Here is a 21,726-nt window from a genome sequence, read left to right as displayed (position 1 = left end):
AGTGTCCCTTAAGCACAAAAGCTTTTAATATTATAAAAAGTGGTTTCATATCCAGGAAACCATTGCTTGGTCCTAAGACATAAATATTTACTCCTATATTTTCTCCTGAGAATTTCGTCAACACTTGTTATTTTTCGTGTGTTTGATAATAGCCATTCTAATAGGTATGAGATGATGTATCATTGTGGTTTTAATTTGTATTTCTCTGATATTGAACATTTTTTCATATTCCTGTTGGCTGTTTGTATATCTTCTTTTGAAAAATGTCTATTTAAATTCTTTGCCCATTTTTAATAGGGTTATTTCTATTTTTTTGCTATTGAGTTTGCTATTTTTAAAAATATGGGCATTTTGAGTAATAAATTTCCCTCTAAACACTGCCTTCAGTGTATCCCATGAGTCATGTTTTGTTTTGTTTTGTTTTGTTTTTTTCATTTTCATTCATCTCAAAGTACTTTCTAATTTCCTTTGTGATTTCTTCTTTAATCCATTGGTTTTGTTTGTTTGTTTGTTTTTTAGCAGTGTGTTGCTTAATTTCTACATATTTGTGAATTTCCTAAATTTTGTTCATTGGTTAATTTCTAATTTTATTCCATTGTAGTCGGAGGACATTCTTTACATAATGTAAATCCTTTTTAATTTATGGAGGCTGGTTTTGTGGCCCGACATGTCGTCTATCCTGAAGAATGTTCCATGTGCACTTGGAAAGACTGTGTATTCTGTTGTTGAGTGTAGTGTTATTTAGATGTCTGCTGGGTTTACTTCAAGTGTTGTTTCAGCCTTTTATTTTCTTTTTGATCTTCTGTCTCCTTGTTATATCCATTATTAAAAGTGAGGTATTGAAGTTTCCGATTGTTGTTATTGAGTATTTTCTTTGCAGTTCTGTCAGTTTTTACTTCGTGTATTTTTAGATTTTGTTGTTATATGTACACACGTTTATAATTGTTTTTCTTATTTCTGATGAATTTATTCTTTTATCATTGTAAAATGTTCTTCTTAAAGTCTATTTTGTTCGATATTAATATAGAAACTCCAGCTCCCTTTTGGTTACCTTATGCATTATATCCCCTTTACCATCCTTTTATTTCCTTGCTTTGGTTTTTGAAATTGGTTTTTCTTTTCTGCCGCTCCCCGCTCCCTTGGAGCGCTGCTCAAGCTGCACCCCACTCACTCCGAGATGTGGGCTCCTGCTAAGCTAGTGCCGCCATAGTCTCCCTTCAGCCGCCATCATGATTTATCTACTGGGACCTCATCAGCCATGATGAGATGTTCTCCCACATTTACAAGATCTGGGAGATTGTGGATGGGCTGTGCCTGGAGGTGGAGGGGAAGATGGTAAGTAGGACAGAAGGTAACACTGATGACTCGCTCACTGGTGGAAATGCCTCCGCTGAAGGCACTGAAAGCAAAAGTACGGAAAGCACAGTAATCACTGGTATGCATACTGTCATGAACCATCATCTGCAGGAAACAAGCTTCACAAAAGCAAGTCTACAAGAAGTATAATACAACAAAGATTATATGAAATCAACCAATGGCAAACTTGAAGAAAAGAGACCAGAAAGGGTAAAACCTTTTATGACAGGGGCTGCAGAACAAATCAAGCACATTCTTGCTAATTTCAAAAGCTACCAGTTCTTTATGGGTGAAAACATGAATCCAGATGGCATGGTTGCTCCACAGGACTACCGTGAGGTTGGCGTAACCCATATGTGATTTCCTTTAAGGAAGGCTTAGAGATGGAAAAAATATTAACAAATTTGGCAATTACTTTGGATCTATTACCTGTCATCATAACAGGCTTCTGCTTGTCAGCCACACAACACCAGGACTTAAGACAAATGGGACTGATGTCATCTTGAGTTCTTCATTTATTTTGACCGTGATTTATTTGGAGTGGAGGCATTGTTTTTAAGAAAAACATGTCATGTATGTTGTCTACAAAAAAAAGCATTTATACTAAAAAAAAAAAAAAAAAAAAGAAAGAAACGTTTTTGAATCTAAATTATATGTTGACATTTTTGGCCGGTTCACTGCCATGGTGTTAATCCTGTGCTCTCTAGTTCTCTGGGCTCTCTCCTTGCTTGCCTTCTTGCTCTGTCATAACCTGCTCTGAAGAAACTCACCGTTTCCCCCAGCAAACTGACTGGCCTGTGGAGGAGAGGGGCATGCAGCTGTGCCTTGCCCAGTTCTCTGAGCATGCCATGGCTGCAACCTGAGGGTCTGTGAGAAGTGCAGGCTACAACCTGTACAATGCTCATGATTAGACAATACCACCTATGGAGAAAACACTCATGAAAACAGACATTCAGATAGCTCTTCCTTCTCTGGGTGTTATGGAAGAGTAGTTCCATGGTCTGGCTTGGCTGCAAAACACTTTATTGATGTAGGAGCTGGTGTCATAGACAAAAATTATAGAGGAAATGTTGGTGTTGTAGTGTTTAATTTTGGCAAAGTTTGAAGTCAAAAACAGTGATCAAATTGTGCAGTTCAGTTCTGAATGGATTTTTTTTTTTTTTTTAATCTAGAAACAGAAGAAGTTCAAGCTTTGGATGACACTGAAAGGGGTTTAGGAGGTTTTAGTTCCACTGCAAATAATTAAAATTTACGCCAAGAGTAGAAAATTAGAAATTATACATTTTTCTTAAAAATAGTCCAGGCTCGGTGGCTCATGCCTGTAATCCCAGCACTTTGGTAGGTCGAGGCAGGTGGATCACGAGGTCAGGAGTTCAAGACCAGCCTGACCAACATGCTGAAACCCCGTATCTACTAAAAACAAAAAAAATTAGCCAGGCATGGTGGCATATGCCTGTAATACCAGCTACTCAGAAGGCTGAGGCAGGAGAATCGCTTGAACCCGGGATGCGGGGGGTGCAGTGAGCAGAGATTGAGACACTGCACTGCAGCCTGGGTGACAGAGCGAGACTCCGTCTCAAAAGAATAATAGTAATAAAATAAAATAAATATTTTTTGCTTAAAATAATTATATATTTTGTAGACAGCATATGGCTGGATCATGTTTTTAAATCTATTTTCCAACCTCTGCCTTTTGACTGGAATTTTAATCCATTTACATTTAATGTCATAACTGATATGAAAATATTTACAACTGCCACTTTATGATTTGTGTTATATATTCCTCTTATGCCCTTTTTTGCTCCCCTAGCCCTTCATTATTGCCTTCTTTTTTGTTACATATATATTTTTTATTGTAACATTTTAGTTCCCCTTCTTTTTTTATTTTACTATATTTTTGACTTATTTTCTTAGTGGGTGCCCTGGAGATTATAATTAGCAATTATAACAAGCACTTTGGATTAATACCAATTTAATGTCAATAATATACAAAAAATTTTGCAACTATGTTTGTTCTATCGCCCCATTTTTGTGTTACCATTGTTATATAAATTACATCTTTAAACATTATAGGCTCATCTAATTATTACTTTATGCAGTCATATTTTATTTTTATTTTATTTATTTATGTATTTATTTTTATTTCCATTTATTTTAGATTCAAGAGGTACATGTGCGGGTTTGTTACAAGGGTATATTGTATGATGCTGAGGCTTGCGCTTCCACTGATCCCAACACTCAGATAATGATCCCAACTTCCATTACGAAGATTTTCACCACTCTACCTCTCTCTCCCTTATAGTAGTCCCTGGTGTTTATTGTTCCAAACTCTTATGTCAAGATTTAGCTCCCACTTATGAGTGAGAACATGTGATATTTGCTTTTCTGTTCCTACGTTAATTTGCTTAGGATAATGGCCTCCAGTTGCATTCATGTTTCTGCAAAGAACATGATTTCATTCTTTTTTATGGCTACATGGTATTCCATAGTGTATATGCACTATACTTTCTTTGTCCAATGTACAGTTGGTGGGCACCTAGGTTGTTTTCATGTCTTTGCTATTTTGAATAGTGCTGTAAGGAACATAGAAGTATATGTTAGTTTTTAGTAGAACCATTTGGGTATATACACAGAAATGGGATTTCTAGGTCAAATGGTCACTGTTTTAGCTCTTTGAGAAATTCCCAGGGTCCTTTCTATAGTGGCTGAACTAATTTACATTCTCACTAACAGTGTATAAGTGTTCTCTTTTCTTCACAGCCTCACCAATGTCTGTTATTTTTTGAATTTTTAATAATAGCCATTCTGACTAGTGTGAGATGGTAACTTATTGTGGTTTTGATTTGCATTTCTCTGATGATTAGTAATGTAAGCATTTTTTCATATGTTTGTTGGTCACTTTTACATCTTTTTTGAGAAGTGTCTGTCCTTTGCTCACTTTTTAATGGGGTTATTTGGTTTTTTTCTTGTTGATTTATTTAAGTTTCTTATAGATTCTGGATATTAGACCTTTGCTGGATACATAGTTTACAAATGTTTTCTCCCATTCTGTAGGTTGTCTGTTTACTCTGTTGAGAGTTCCATTTGCTGTGCAGAAGCTCTTTGGTTTAATTTGTTCCCATCCATCAGTTTTTGTTTTTCTTGTAATTGCTTTTGAGGATTTGGTCATAAATTATTTGCCATGGCTGATGTTGAGAAGGACATTTCCTAGGTTTTCTTCTAGGAATTTTATAATTTGAGATTTAAAATTTAATTATTTCATTCATCTTGAGTTTTGTGTATGGTGATAGGTATGGGCCTAGTTTTTTTCTGCATATGGTTAGCCAGTTTTCCCAGCACCATTGATAATAGAAGTCCTTTTCCCATTGCCTATTTTTTTTAAGTTTGATGAATATCAGTTGGTTATAGGTTGATTATGATAAGCGAGTACCCTTTGATTCCTGTTTTTTTTTTTTTTAGTTAAAAAAGAATTGGCTGGGCACTGTGGCTCAGGTGTGTAATCTTAGTGCTTTGGGAGGCCGAGGTAGGAGGATTACTTGAACCCAGGAGTTTGAGACCAGCTTGGGTAACATAGTAACACTCTGTGTCTAAAAATAAATAAATAAATAAATAAATCTACTGTCTGTTGTGGTGCCTGCTTATAGTCTCAGCTACTTAGCTTCTCTTCAGTACTTCTGAGTAGCTGGGACTACAAGGTTCCAGCTGAGATGGGAGGCTGCAGTGAGCTTTGATCCTGCCACTGTGTTCCAGTGTGGACAACAGAGTGAGATGCTGTTCCCACCCCTCACCCCCAAAATAATTGATATTTGATTTTCTAAGAAAATAATTTATTGAGTTGATTAACTTTTTTTCCTTTTTGACATTTTAACTTGATGTTTTGCTAATACTGAACAAACTTTGCATTCCCAGACTAAACTGTCTTTTTTTTTTTTGAGGCGGAGTTTCACTCTTGTTGCCCAGGCTGTGGTGCAATGGCATGATCTCGGCTCACCGCAACCTCTGCCTCCCAGGTTCAAGCAATTCTCCTGCCTCAGCCTCCCTAGTAGCTGGGATTATAGGCATGTGCCACCAGGCCCAGCTAATTTTGTATTTTTAGTAGAGACGGGGTTTCTCCATGTTGGTCAGGTTGGTCTCAAACTCCCGACCTCAGGTGATCCACCCGCCTCGGCCTCCCAAAGTGCTGGGATTACAGGCGTGAGCCACTGTGCCTGGCTAAACTGTCTTTAATCATGGGATTGTGGTCTTTTAAAATATTGTTTGACTTTATTTTCCAATGTTTTATTTAGGATTTTTGTATCAATAATTATGAGTGAACTTGGGATATAGTTTTCTGTTAAGTTTTAGAATCAGTGTTACATGGTTTTGTACAAATAATTGGAAATCTTTCCACCTTTTTCCTCTGGAAAATTTAACAAACATTTAAATATTTATTCCTTGAAGATTTGAAAGACTTCATCTGGAAAGCGCTCTAATCCTTGTACTTTGGAGGATATTTAGTCTTAGGTAACTTGAAAAATATTTTCCAGGGTTATACATTTCTGTAGATTGTCTGCCTACTCAGGTTTTCCTTTCTTTTTCTTTTCTTTCTTTTTTTTTTTTTTTAAATTGTTTCCTTCTCAAAAGCTATATATATTTTTTTCTGGATTTTCAAACTTACTAACAAGAAGTTTAAATTACCTCACTATTGGTAGTCATTTTCACTTTCTTAATTGTTCTTTTATTTTAGAATTTTATCACAGTGATATCAAAGAATGTGATTTAAACTATTTGCTGTAGGATGTTCCTTTCTTTTTCTTTTCTTCTGCTTTTCTTCTCTTTCTTTTTTGAGACAGAGTCTCCCTCTGTTTCTCAGGCTGGAGTGCAGTGGGGCAATTTCGGGTCACTGCCACCTCTGCCTCCCGGGCTCAAGGGATCCTCCCACCTCCGCCTCCCAGGTAGCTGGGACTACAGGCTTACACCACAACACCCAGCTAATTTTTTACATTTTTGGTAGAGCTGGGGTTTTGTCATGTTGCCCGCACGGGTTTTGAATTCCTGAGCTCAAGAGATCCACCCTCCTCGGCCTCCCAAAGTGTTGGGATTACAGACATGAGCCACCACACCTGGCCCAGGATGTTCCTTTTTGACATTAAGTCAGCTGAATGGCTTGGGAAGCAGGCCATGTTCTTTCAAGTATGTACCCTTTCTTAACCAATGCAGTCTAGACGCTTGCTTGAAAATGTGAACCCAAGACCACCAGCACTGACCTGGCCAGGGAGCTTGTTAGAGATACAGAATCTCAGGTCCCACCCCAGACTTACAGAGTCACAACCTACATATTTAGCAAGATCTAATGGTGATCCATGTGTACATTAAAATTCTGGAGAATTTCATACTTTAAATCATAACATTTAATTCGATTGTGAATGTCTTCCACATCACATGTTATTTCCTAATGTTGCACTTTTAAAATGAAATCCATCTTTCATTATAATCTAGCAAAAAGCAAGTTTTTAAAGTTAAGACACTGAATACAGTGTAAAATTGTCACCACTTTTCTGAGGACCTAATTACAGCTGGGACTGGCTCCTAACCACATTCTGATGTCATCCTTTCTTCCATATACCCTCCCTTCTACTGCTTGGGAACTTTTAGAAGTAGGACCCAAGGATTTTGGCTCTGCAGACTAGGCAGACATGGTCACACTTGATTTTGAACTGCGAAATCAAGGTAATAACAATGTTTTTGTCTGTATGTTTTTCTGTGATGCTCTGGCTTGAGCTCAAGGCACCAGGCAGTGATGCCAGCCCTTGTGCTGAACATCAACGGCAAGAAACAAGCAGTGCATTCTTTCTTCCTTGCAGCACCACAACTCCAGGAAACCTGAGGAAAGGAGAGCAAGGAAAGACCAGCAGGCTGGTAGCCACAGAGGAGCTTGAGAGGTTAGGATTGGGCACAAATCAAGCTAGTGTATGCATCTCAGGAATTAGGGCTTTGCAGAAGTAATTCATCAAAATATATTACGTTCTCATCATGCCAGACCAATGACCTTTCTCAAGGGAATTGTCTTACATCTAAAAACATGGCAAGTGTTCTGAAATTCCTGGCTGTTGCATTTCATTTTTGTGCATAATAACTCTGGAACTATCTCTGGCAGAGGAGAATATACAAACAAGCAAGAAGTGGATAAACTCTTGTGGAGCCTATCAAGTTCCCCAGGCAGGCAACTTCATCATGTCCAGGATCTGGAATACCTTCAGCAAACGTGTAGCTCACTTAGCTCAGAAAAAATGCTAATCCTTGGTCCAGCCGATACCCTGGATGAGACTGAATCCTCATATTGATGAAGCTTGACACAAACAATCTACTCAATTGGCATGTGTGTGAGAAACTGGCAATGCCTGTTCCACAAACATCTGAAACATTTTGAGAGCAGGTTTTGACTAACTTACCTCCTTTAAATTCTTATCAGCTAGGTGTTTTTTAGGTTGCTTTATAATCAGACCTTCCTGGAATCAGGGGATTGCTTTAGTCTGATTATATCTCCTGTATCACAGATGCCGCTAAGTGGACTCCCTGAGACGACATTTCAGATCCTGCATCAGGCCCCATTGTATATAGCTGTCCTCTTCCTCTCTCCCCTTCTTCTGTTCCTTTTCTCTTTTGCCTTCCACCTCTCTCTCCATTTCATTACCCACCGCCAGGCTTATGTTTGGGATCCCCAGAGCATTGCATCAATCAATTATCCAGTAGACATCTATTACGTATCAGACATAATGCTGGATCACCCTTATCTTGGATGGTCAGAGGAAAAATCTTTCCAAGGCAGACAAAGAACAGATTTTGATTATATTTAGAATTTTTTCTCAATATAATATATATAGAATAAATAGTCATGAAAATTCTTTTAAGTATTAGTAATTCTCACTGCAAATTGAAGAGCTAAACTTAAATTTCCAAGCACATATTAATTCATTTGAACTTTCCATATTGGCTCACAAAGCAAGCATCCTGTCTAAAATTCCAGACGTGTAATCGACCCTACTGTTTCCTCTTATCTAAATAAAGTATACTGAAGTTATGAGCTGTTTGCTACATTAAAATATTGGAGGTAAATGACTATGTTTTAGTTGAATATCTTCTTACTAGAACCTGGAACTAGTGTCAAATTAGAGCCATTATGTTCTTCCCTAAGAACCCTCCAGAAACGAGTGAATATTGTAGGGGAACCAGTGCAACATTGGCCAATGATTTCATTATCAGTAGGAGCTGGGAAGAGTTTTTCCAAAAGTCAGTGATCAGTTTAGGACTCTCTACGTAAGTCTTGGCACAGCCTCTGTATCCTAGAAATCGGAGTCAGGTTGGAAAGCCTTCCTTCTCCTTGCCCTTGCTTCTTTTGACTCTTGCTTTTATGGCTTCTTCTTTGTCAGTTGATTTACTTCTGCATTTACAGCCCTCACTTCACTTTCCCAAGAGAAGGCCAGAAGTTCCAACCCTCTGGCTTTTGTCTTAGGTTCACAGCTGTTTTTCCTGTTCTTGTCCTCTGCCCAGGTTGTCTCACTACTGACACAGTTAGATGTGGTTGTTTAGGTTAATGTCTACTAATACCATCACTCTAACATTTTGATTGCATTTAGTATTCTTTCTGTCTCTGAGATCATCAAGAGAATGAACAATCTTTTATAAGTCACTTCATTTTTCTTATTTTACTGGCATCATAATAAAATCAGGAAAATCCTTTCTGATGACAAGTTGAGTTGGAGATAAATCTTAGAGCCATGGAACAGATGGTGTGATGAAGCATCACTGCTATCATCTGAATGCTTGTGTCCTTCCCCACCTCCAAAGTCATATGTTAAAATCTAATCTCCAATGCAATAGCATCAAGAAGTAGGTCCTTCAGGAGGTAGTTTGGTCAGAAGGGCTCCACAAGGGATTAGTGCTCATATAAAAGAGGTTTGAGGGAGTTTATTTGCCTCTTTCTCTATGTGAGGATGCATAGAGAAGGTGCCATCTGTGAAGTAAAGGGTGAGTCCTCACCACACACCAGATCTTCTGGTGCCTTGATCTTGGGTGGACATCCTAGCCTCCAGAACCATGAGAAATAAATTTCTATTATTTATAACTTACCTAGTCTGTGGTATTTGGTAATGGTAGCAGGAATGGACTAAGATAGTCACAAAAGTTAACTTTTTCACTTGTGCAGTTTTGGAGCTCTCTGCTTATGTAGGTTTGTCTTCTGTGTGGTGACCCTGTGGTTGGTTGTCCCCACCTAGAATTTGTAGCAATATTTTCATCTCTTGGCCAGATACATCATTCTCTGTCTAGTTAACCTATTCTCTCACTGTGTCTGGATTTTAATTTCCTCATTAGTGAGTAACAAAGGAAAAATCCTTGTTAATTCTAATTGGAAAACATGATTAAACATGTCTCTCAAAATCAAGCCTGTTTTTCCTTTAGGGCCCACAGTGCTGCTGTGCTCATGGCACCTGCTGACCAAGGGCCGAGGTGACAGGGCTGGTCAGTGTATCCTCTGCTGACCCAGGACAATTTTAGGGCCCAAGAACTTGCGAAATTTTTTTAGGTAGCTCAGAAGCGAACGTTCTGCTCTCCCGGGCCTCTTTGTTCCTCCGTGCTTATCGTGCCTAGTGTTGCTTTTTCCCCTTTTGAGTTTTCTTGAAAAATATTATTGCTTTTCATTAGTGCACTCCTCCCTACTTTGACCAGCTCCTCCCCACTGGCTGAAAAATGTTTCACATTTTCCTGAGGTCAGCTCCTGGCTGACTGGCCAGGAACCTCAACAGCAGAAAACAGCACCAAAACAGCCCTTTCACTAAAAGGGAAACTTTTAGTGAAAAAGGAACTGAAGTTTCAAAGCTGAGTGCAAATAGAGATTGATAACAAAATTCTTGTTGCTGAAGGTGTGGCACTTCACTTGTTTTCCTGAGTGTGTGTGTGTGTGTGTGTGTGTGAGTGTGTGAGAGTCTAATGTATCTGTGTTTAGTATCTTTTATCCTCTATTTGTATTCATTTACTCATTCATTCTCATCTTCTCTCTTTTCAAAATATTTTTTTCCTGTTATTTTCATCATTAAAACACAATCAGAACTGATGGTCAGGTGGTTTCAGTGGCACAGCTAGCATGACTGTCAAATATAGAGGTATTTCTGTACCTGATGGCAAGTAACTGTTGCCACGAGACCCACGAGTGCTCCTCTGATGCCAAGGGATCACCTAGCCCTCCTCACAGTCCAGCTTCTGAAGGGCTCACACGCGGTATAGTGAGAGGGGTGTCCTCCAGGATCCTGCTTTGACGCACCATCTGCCTGCACCCACCCACTCTTAGGTGGTGCCCTCTGTGCTGTACTAGTTATCACATATTTTGATCTTCACCTCCTGCAAATAACAATAATAACCCAGACTGTATGGCTATTTAGCCAATCTTAGTTCTGGAATTCAGCCAAGATTTAGGAAGAAAACAGAAGAAATCCCAGAACCATAAGAATAGATTTCACAAAGTCCAGGCATTGTGCTCATACATGTTCCTCATAAGGAAGGACACTGGGACAACTTAGAGACAAAATTCTTTTCTCTGAAGGAGACCAAATACAACATCAACCTGTAATTATGAAACTTTATCTTGAAGCACTGCTCATCCATGGCAATGGAAGATGGCGTGGGAGGCAATGACAAGCGTGGGTATGTGGGATATCAGGATGTTTGGGAGGGTAGTGGTTTGATTTGGGGAATAAGCAGTTGGTCTTTGAAAGTATGACAACAGTGAAGGGAGGATTTATTTTCTGGGACTGCATTGAAATGGAAGGAATTCCTGAGACTGATGAGACAGTCATTACTATGGGTGCCTCTGGAAGGACCTAAGTCCTTAGCACTTTTGGTTCTCCTGAATTTGGAGTCTAAGTGAAGTGGCTCCAGCAGTCCAGGGGTTAGTCCTCTGCCTGTGAGGCCTGTTGGAAGTGAAGATACAGTAGCTACAAGATTACAGAGAACTGGTCAGAGGGACTCAGGGGAATCTGGGTTGAAAATCAGTGTGGCTCCTTCAGGGGCCTCCGACAAGTAAGCTAACTTAAGTGTGCTTTGGTTTTCTCCTCTGTAAATGGGGAATAAAATATGTCCCTACTGCAGTACCTGCACCCACCCCCAGCCCCCTCCTTTTTTTTTTTTTTTTTTGCAATTTAAGTCTCTGTGGTTGGCCCTAACAAATGCAGTAATGATTTTTGCTCAGAGAACTAGAAATAAAGTGGCACCTGGGAAACAGAAACATCCTAAGGGCGTATGGCCATGAGGTACCCTGGAACCCCACATGCTCTCTGACCAAGCCTGGCTGAATTGCATATCTTTCTTAAGTTTTTTTAAATTAAAAAAAGTTTTTAAATGCTTGAAAAATAATTGAAAAAAAAAACCACCAAGAAAAATTAACACTCATATACTGCTCTCCTAGATTTAAAGCTATCAGCATCTTCACACACACACACACACACACACATACACAACTTCCTTTCATAAGACATCTGAATGTAGTATGCAGGCATCATGACATATCACTCCCATATAATTTTCCTATTCAATAATCACAATTGAATAGGAACATTTTACATCTAAGGAACATTAATTCAATAATACCAACACGTAGTCAATAACTAAATTTCCTAAATTGTTTTCAGAATATCATTAGAGTCAAGGTTAATGTGTTAACACAGCATTTGAAACATAGCATTTGCCTGCTATGTTTCTTTCATAACCTTTAGTCTAGAACAGCTTTCCCTTCTCCCTCTGTTCTTTCTCATGGAGCCTTTGAAGTGTCCATGCCAGGTATCTTGCAAAGCACTCCATGGATTCTCGTCACTGTTTCCTTGTTAGACTGCATTTCTGAGCCAGCTTTTCTATCCATGGTCCTGTGGGTCATGGGGTTGGCTTTGATGTTGTGGCCTGAGGACCTTGCTAGGTATTTCATGTTAGACTTAGAGAACAAAGAGCAAATTATGTATAGATTTGAAGACTCAAACTTATTAATATGCCTCTGAAGGACTCTAGGTTTATTCAGTCCCTACTCACCACCACCTTAACTTATATAAAATCAGTCAGACTCACTACAGAATGACCTCTGAGATAATTTCTAACATTCACAGCAGAAAAGGAACAGAAGTATTTGATTCATTTTTCTTCTGCACTGATGATGTGGGCTAACTCTCAAGGCACCAAAAGTAAAATAGAGGTTGATTGTAGACTTGGAAGAAGATGATTCATTGTTTCTGTCTTGAGTATTTGTGAAGAAATCTCCTTAGCCTCCAGCTTCCCCATAACAGATTGACCAGGCTATAAATTGGGCTAAGATTTTGAATTGTGAAATGTTGGGGGGTGGGTAGACAGAAAAATGGGCTATCATTGCCACAAGCCACCCAGCACTCAGACAGCTCCTCTCATTTCTCAAGAAATCTATAATCATGGAGCCAGAAGAGATCATTTTGGAGATGATGAAATGAAGGCTTAGAGAGAGAGAAAGAGATTTGTCCAATGCCACCCAGCTTGTTGGTGCGCAGGACATTAAAGCCTGTGTCCTAAATCCAGCCCAGTGATTTGTCTATGATCCACAATGATGGAATCTTTAGATTTTGTATTTAAATGCCTAAAGAAAGAGCTTTGAAATGACTAGTGCTGAGGAAGAAAAGAACGCAATCAATCCAGCAGATACAAGAGACTCTTAAAACAGTTAAAATCAGAACAAGGAGTGCTCCATTGTCATATTCGTGAATCTGGAGGAATGGCAATGTGCTGTTCTCTGTGAAAGGGCAGAACACTTTGCTTCTTGAAAACTCTTTCCTTTCTGGCCTGACAAAAATCAGTTTATTCCGACCTTCAGAGTTTGAGTCAAGATACTATGTGTGGGGATGAGTAACGTTTTCTTGGTTTTTCATAATGGATTGTTTATCTTTTAAGTTGCAAACAGTTCATTTTTTGAACTATATATGTTTTACTGGCATTTTCCTTCTTAAGTAATTTTGCAAAAATCTCTTCCTTCCTCCTCCACAGGCATATAAATACCCTTTGCAATTACCAGGTGTCTGACTTTACCTGTTTATTACAGAGGGAGCTTTCGGAAGTTCCAATTATCTATCAAATGTATGGCCTAGATTGTACTTTGATTCTAAAAGTAGAATTTAAGATAATTTTTGTCAAACAGTTACACAAATCATTGTGGTATTATTTTTTGTACATAAAATATATTTGTTTAGCTAGGTCCCCTTTTTAAGAAAATGTATTATTGGTGCCCCATAGAAGAAAGAAAGGGAAGAAAGGAAGAAGAAAGGAAAAGGAAACTTACCATCAGCCACCTGCTCTTAGTTACAGTTCAGTATTTTCGTCTGGGTTGTGAATTTCTCAATATTTTTTGAATGTTTATAAAAATCTCCAGAAGCAGTATAGGAAGGGTCAGTGAGATGCACACCTGTATCAGTCAGATGTTTTGGCTATAAGTAGCAGAAACAGACAAAAAAGAGATCCCTAGCTTGCTTCAAATAATAAAGAAATTTATTGGCTTACATAATGAGAAGTCTAAAAATGGGGTGGCCTTCAGGGTGTGTTGATCTTGCAACTCAGCATCATTAAGAACTCAGGATTTTTCCATCTCTCCATTCTGCTAATCACAGTATAATCTTTGTTTTAAGACTGGTTGTTTTGGGGGTCAAAATATGTTTGTCAGCAGCAATGTAAGTTGCAGGAGTTCTTCTTCAGATTTAACTTCAAAGACAGATAATCTTTTCCTACGGTTTTCTCTATTGTCAGGGAAATTTCCCAGAAGATCCCAGAACAAACCTCCTCATATTGTATTTACCTAAATCAAGTTATTTGTCCATTACTGAACCCATTCCTGTCATAAATACCATGCTTAGACCTAGTATATAAGGTTGTCCCCAGCAAGCAAACTCTGGGACAATTTGTGTGCGGGAGGTTAATTGGCGAGCACCCTCCTATCAACACTTGTGCAGGAATAAAGGAAGTGAGACTAGACAAAGGAAGGAGTTAAACAAAGGACTCAGCCAGCTCCACAGGGAATCCTGATCTTTCAGAGTTGTCCTTCCTTGCATTAATGCTGCCCAAGCTTTATGCTCCACTTTGAACAGTCACTGAATGTGAGCTGACTCCAAGGATATTGTGTGGTCCCGGGTAAGGTAGCCTTTGGTTTGCCTCTTCAGGGTAATGCCTAGAGAGGGGCTCAGCTGAGATCCATTAGTTACCAACACTTTTAGCATGGAGGCATTGTTGGGGAATGAGTATTTCAGACCTAAGGTGAAGGCATCTGAGAAGTACACCACAGCATACATTATATTTCACCTCTTGAGTCATTTGGATCTGCGGTCTTTGTATGTTTTCTGGCAATAGCTCCTCTAGAATTCTTAGTGATCTGTGTTCCTGGAGCTTACAAAAGTAAGGTTAGCAGTCAGGATGAATGACTGCCCCATGAGGGTTGAAGCATGAAATAAAGTCAACCTGCTACCAAGTGGCTGCTTCGTTTCTTCATAGGAGGATGGTGCTACTGCCCCTCCAGCTGCAGTCATAGGCAGATTGGGGAAGAATAGAAAAATTGCAAGTAACACCAAATTAGCAGTTAGTTTACAATATTTTTCCTCCAGGATGTCCAGGTGGCTCTCAACATAGTCAAAATCTAGAAGTACCACTGTGGAACAGAAAGAAAGCCAAGGAAATCCATTTAGTCCTGGCTTGAGGAACTCTTAAAGAAAAGAGAACTCTTGGCTGGGCACAGTGGTTCATGCCTATACTCTCAGCATTTTGGGAAGTCAAGGTGGGTGGATCACTTGAGGCCAGGAGTTCAAGATGAGACTGGGCAATATGGTGAAACCTGTCTATACTATAAATACAAAAACTTACCCGGGCATGGTGGTGGCACATGCCTATAATCCAAGCTAGTTGGGAGACTGAGGCAAGAGAATCGCTTGAACTCAGGATGTGGAGGTTGCAGTGAGCCAAGACTGTGCCACTGCACTCCAGCTTGGGCAACAGAGCAAGACTCTGTCTCAAAAAAAAAAAAAAAAAAAAAAAAACTTCTAAAGATCGGAAAGAGTAGAGAGGGATTTTCCTGAATTTTCTTTCCCCCCTCTCCTTTTTCTCCATTCTCTTTTATCCCAGCCCTACACAACCTTATGGGGATGGCAGTGTTCATCATGGAAAACTACATGAATTAAAACTCTAAGGGAGGGGAGCCTTCATTTTTCATTTGATGGAGCTGCAGTTCCAACCCCAACCCCCTTTATAATGCCCCCTCTCTCCCTTGTCATTTGGGCCCCAAATGTAGCTCAACCACAGAAATGAGTGGATTTTGGCTGATGGACTGAACACAAGAAGACCCAGGGAACTAGAAACTACTAGGAAGATAGCAGAGAGGGAAATACACAGGAAATGGATCACATAAAACTGTTTATTAACATCTGCACTGATCTCCAACCTGCCTGGAGGTGGATCTGCTCCTAATTAGCATTTCAAAAATGATGAGAACTGAGCCACCAGATAGACTTCTTCCTAGGGCCCAGACAGACCCCTGGGTAACATACTCCACAAAATTGATCTTAATAGCATTTAAAGCCTATGAAACCTGAACTGACATTGTAACATTGTAAGCCCATTAGAAAGTGGGCTGGGACCTAGCCAGGGAAGTGCCTGCTAAAACCCAAATATCAACATTCTCTTCTGGGATTTAAACATGATTCACAGTCTTATAAAGTGATATTCAAAATATCCAGGATACATACTCTTGTTTCTCTTCCAATTGTATAAATCTTTTGCTTTTTACAAAAGATCCAGGATACAATCCAAAATTACTTGGCACACAAAGAACCATGACATTCTCAACTTGCGTAAGAAAGGACAATCAACAGATGCTAATGATGAGACAATACAAATGTTGGACTTATTTGACAAAGAGTTTAAAATGACTATCATACAAATGGTCAAAGAAGCAATTGTGAGCACTTTTGGAATGAAGTTACAATAGAAATGAAGATATAAAAATAATCAAATGGAAAGTTTAGAACTGAAAAACACAGTACCTAAAATTTAAAATTCACTGGAAAGACTCAATAGCAAGATGAAGATAACAGGAAAGAAATAGTGAACTTGATAGATCAATGAAAGGTTATCCAATCTCAATAACAGAGAGAAAAAAATATTTTAAAAAGGAACAGAATCTCATGGTCCTGTGGAATAACAACAAAAGGTCTAATATTTGTGTCATGAGTTTTCTATAAGGAAAGAAGAAAGAATGTGGAACTGAAAAAAAGATTTGAAGAAATCGTGGCTGAAAACTTCATTCATTTTGAGGAAGACATATATGTACATAATCAAGAAGTGGAGCAAACTCCAAACAGGATAAAATCAAGGAAATGCATGCCCAACACACCATACTCAAGTTTCTGAAACACTAAAGACAAGGAAAAATTCTTGACACATCCAGAGAGAAACAATACAAAATCTACAGGAGAACAATGATTTGATGACAAGTAACACAACATTTTCAAATGCTGAAAAAAGGAACTGTCACCTCAGAATTTCATATAAGGGAAAATAGCTTTCAGAAATGAAAGTTAAAGAAAACATGGATGGAGAAACATGAAGAGAATTTTAACCCAGCAGTCCTGCTCTGAAAGAATTGCTAAAGTTGGTACCAATATTATTAAAAGAAAAAAAAAGAATAGCTAAAGGGAGATCGTTAGACAGAAGGGAAATAATTCTAGGAAGAAATGGGAACTTCAAGAATGAAGAGAGTGACAGAACGAGGAATGTTCAAGTAAATATAACAGACTATTCTTTTCCTCTCTAGTGCTTTAAAATGTTTTATGGTTGAAAGCAAAAGTATAACACTGATGAATTTTTCAGTATATGTGGATGTGGTATTTAAGACAACTCTAACATAAAGAGGGGAAAGTGAGACTGGTATGGTGTTACGGTTTCTGTTTCTAGATAGACATGAAAAATTAAGTATATATTTTGTAATCTTTAGAGCAACCACTAAAAAAAAATTATGTAAACATATACTGTTAAAATCACAATAGATATATTAGAATAAGATGGGCATGGTGGTTCGAGCCTGTAATCCTAGCACTTTGGGAAGCCAAGGTGGGAGGATCACTAAAGCCCAGGAGTTTGAGACCAGCCTGGGCAACGTAGTGAAACTCCATCTCTACAAAAAACAAAACAAAACAAAACAAAACAAATAAAATAAAATAAAATAAAATAGCTAGGTGTTGGCATGCACCTGTAGTCCCAGCTATTCAGGAGGCTGAGGTGGGAGGATCACTTGAGCCCAGGAGGTCAACGCTGCAGTGATCTATGATCACACCACCACACTCCAGCATGGGTTACAGAGCAAGACCCTGTTTCCAACCCCCGCCCTCCAACCCAAAAAAGTTAAAACAACACAAGCATGCAAAAAGAATAGGATGACAAGAGATACCCAATAATCCCTTCAAAAAGGCAGGAAAGGGTGAAGAGAATGAGAGAAATGAAAAACAGAAGAAACAAACAGAAAACAATAATAAAATGGTAAACATAAATCCAAACATATAAAAATTTTACTAAATGTAAGTCATTTTAATACACCAATTAATAAACAGAGATTGTTAGAAGGAATAAAAAACATGTCCTAACCGTATGCTGTTTGCGAGAAACTTACTTCAAATGTAATTAAATAGTTAAAGAATGAGAAAAGATATGCCATGCAAAAACTAATAAAAAGGAAGCTGGAGTGATTTTATTATTGTCAAAGTATACTTCAGAGGAAAGAGATGAAAAGGGACATTACATATTGATTACAAAAAGATAAAAAGGTCAATTTACCCCAGACAGGTGGGGGATGTCTCATGCCACTGAAATTGTTCCTACCCTCAGGGATGTGGCCTCAGGGGGTCCATCTCCTGTGGAGTCCATCAGTTGCCCGTGTCCTTCCCATGTGCTTGTAGAGCACATCATTTGCCCCATCCACACAGCGTGTATCATGGGCCAACACATTCTCTAACTTGTTTTTCCAGGACTCAAAGGACTGGAAAAAAGCAAAGTGGTCTGTGAAACCTGGGGCTTGCCCTGCTTGTAGGTGTATCACACAGCCTTGCTATAATTAAAGGGACATTTGCATTTGCACATTTCTGCTGGGTCAGTCAGGGCCCCTGACAGAAACAGAATAGGATAACTTAAGAAGGATTTAATCACTCCTTGCCTTTTCCTACAATGGCTAAAACCCCAAATCACAGGCAATAATGGGTAATGCATAAATGAACATATCACAGTCAGGGTCAGGGAGACTCTTAAGGTATTTCTATGCAAGGGAATATTATACTGTCATTATAATGTTTCAGAAAAGTTTTTAATGTCATGGGAAAATAAGTGTGACCTATTACACAGAAAAAGCCCAAAGCTTATATTTAATTTTGATCCCAAATTAAAAAATAAAAAAGAGGTAGGCTAGGCTTTGCACAATAAACAGGCATTGTTTTAGAATTATAAAGGACCAACATAGAAAAACAGTCTGAGCAAGAAGGGCCCCGGCTTTGGTTTTCCCCTTAGCACATTTTTATCAGCATTCTAGCCAGGATGAGATTAGAAAATTGTCACCGGGGCTCTTTGGAAGTGATGAAGCTCCAGATGACATGGGACATGCTGAAGGTGGTTCCTAGGCTGGGTTTCAATCTAGAGTAGGGGGAGAATGAGGATGGGGCATGGGACATGTATGTGTCACCTGTAACCCTCTGAGGGGAGAGGAGCCCTACCTGGCTCACTGCAGGGTGCTCCCTGCCTCTCAGGGGCACCCTGGGTCGGTGGTGCTATGAGGTGCATTTTCATATTTCCCACAAAGCGGTTGATCGGATTGGTGGTTTCTCTGTGAAGGAGTTTCTTGTTGAAAAGAACAAGTGGCCGGGCGCGGTGGCTCAAGCCTGTAATCCCAGCACTTTGGGAGGCCGAGACGGGCCGATCACAAGGTCAGGAGATCGAGACCATCCTGGCGAACACAGTGAAACCCCGTCTCTACTAAAAATACAAAAAAAAAAAAAAAAACTAGCCGGGCGAGGTGGCGGGCGCCTGTAGTCCCAGCTACTTGGGAGGCTGAGGCAGGAGAATGGTGGGAACCCGGGAGGCGGAGCTTGCAGTGAGCTGAGATCCGGCCACTGCACTCCAGCCTGGGCGACAGAGCAAGACTCCGTCTCAAAAAAAAAAAAAAAGAAAAGAAAAGAACAAGTGGATAAGGTTTTGTTGGAGTGGGCAGTTCAGGTGGAGAAAGGCCAGAAAGCAGGAGGGATTTTCGAGGTTGTCTGCGCAGGGCAGGGCTTCCCAAGCCCCCAGATTTCCCCATGTCAGAATCAGGGTTGGGCCACAGAGGAAACGTTGTCTGGTTGGACTTAGGGCAGCTGTCCATCGTGGACTTTGCTCAGGCATATCAAGCTTAACTTATTAAGACAAATCCGCCCTTAGAAAAAGGAAGTTTTCAAATGTTAAACCACTTGGCTTTTAGCCTCACCTTTCCTCTGATTTGAGGCAAAGATGCCTGTGGTTTTTCCCTTAACAATAACAACTGATGTTTGCTTTTCTCTACAAAGCTTTGTGACTCCCCAGATCAACTCTGTTTATTTTGAATTCATAGCCACAAGCTTGAATGGGACAAAAAAAAACATTGAGTACAACGACATTTTATAAATTAGGGTCTGGAGGGATGTATTGTTTTATCTTAGAGAAACAAATGAAACTTCCTCTTGTAACTTGGTGTGAATTTTCTCTGTGCCCAATCTGGACTGACACCTGTGATTCCCTTCCATCAACTTGGAAGCACAAATAAACTCTTGTGTTCTGGTTTCTGAGAGCCCTTCAGCTAGGTTTGCAGCGAGATCTCTTTGGGCTGATACAAACAAAAGACAGGGTGAAGTAATTGAGTTTACAGGATTCACTCAGATTATACTGTGACTCAGCATCATTGCCCATCATTTTTAGGTCTAAGATTCACACAAATTCCAGAAAATTAAATAAAAATCCTGCCTTCATCTGGGAGTATTATTTATTTGCATAGTATAGACAGGCCTCACACCTGATTTCCTGAAGCATTGCCAGCCAGCTTGACTCACCTCCCCCACAGTGATGCCCGATTCTTCCATCAAGGCTGGAACACAGGAGGAAATAGCTTGAACATACAAGGATTATACTGTTCCTTCTCTTAAAGTTACCTCTGTCATGCGTGTCTGTGTGAAGAGACCACCAAACAAGCTTTCTGCGAGCAACAAGGCTGTTTATTTCACCTGGGTGCAGGCAGGCTGAGTCTGAAAAGAGAGTCAGCCAAGGGTGGTGGGATTATCATTAGTTCTTCTAGATTTGGGGATAGGAGGTGGAGTTAGGAGCAATGTTTTGCGGGCAGGGGGTGGATCTCACAAATTACATTCTCAAGGGTGGGGAGAATTACAAAGAACCTTCTTAAGGGTGGGGGAGATTACAAAGTATATTGATCGGTTAGGGTGGGGCAGAAACAAATCACAATGACAAGGGTGGAACGTCATCAGTTAAGGCTATTTTCACTTCTTTTGTGGATCTTCGGTTGCTTCAGGCCATGTGGATGCATTCCCTTCATCAATTTGGAAGCACATATGATGGCTTAGCTTGAGCTCAGAGGCCTGACAACCTCCAGATTCCGAGTTCTTAATCTCTTTTTCCTGGTACATTGATAAAAGTTGCTCTAAGGACACACAGCCTCTCTTTGTTAGGTCCCTATTATCTTTCTTTTAAAACAAAAGTGGTTTAAGGGTAACATAAGCCACGCTATTTCACCTGCTTTGACTTCATTCACTAGCCTTAGAAGTGGTCCCCAGATTCATTTATTTAGGCAACAGCAAGTGTGTCAAAACCGCAGGGTAAGGGCTTTATATTAAGCTGATTTGCCTTACCAGGACAAACACCTGAGCACCAACATGACCCACCTTGAATTAGTAACAGGGCATACCTGTTTAAAGGCTTTAAATGTTCATTTCAAAGCCACATCCAACCAGGGAGTCAGCTGAACTAACTTCATGTCTTAAGACATTCCAGAGTGCTAATTTACATAGCCAGTTGTATTTCCTGAGGATGTGATTCACTCATACCCAGCAGAGAGGGAAAGAGTAACATTTGAAAACATACTTAATGAGGGGTGGGTAAAACTCTATTCTTTCTGGCAAACAGTCTTATGGTGTGAAGTGGATATTTTTACCATTTCTCTCTGGGCCAAGAATTCGAGATGATGTTTTAGAGGCTGCAGTTGGACGTGTGAGAATGCTTGTTCCTGCCCCGCCTGAGACTTTGAGGAAAGTAGAGACTTCAAAGAGAGTTCAGTGACGTCAGGGAAGCAGGCCC

General features: G+C 39.6%; 2 pseudogenes; both read left to right on the top strand.

Moving 5' to 3' along the window:
• Positions 1-1,249: 1,249 nt before the first annotated feature.
• LOC117097996 lies at positions 1,250-21,496 on the top strand (annotated as a pseudogene).
• LOC117097997 lies at positions 2,169-2,602 on the top strand (annotated as a pseudogene).
• Positions 21,497-21,726: the final 230 nt, after the last annotated feature.

This window comes from Trachypithecus francoisi, unplaced genomic scaffold (assembly GCF_009764315.1).
Source record: "Trachypithecus francoisi isolate TF-2019V2 unplaced genomic scaffold, Tfra_2.0 Lachesis_group15, whole genome shotgun sequence".
Classification (NCBI taxonomy): domain Eukaryota; kingdom Metazoa; phylum Chordata; class Mammalia; order Primates; family Cercopithecidae; genus Trachypithecus; species Trachypithecus francoisi.
The sequence above is the reverse complement of the archived record's forward strand: the minus strand, read 5'-3'. Positions and strand labels throughout refer to the sequence as shown.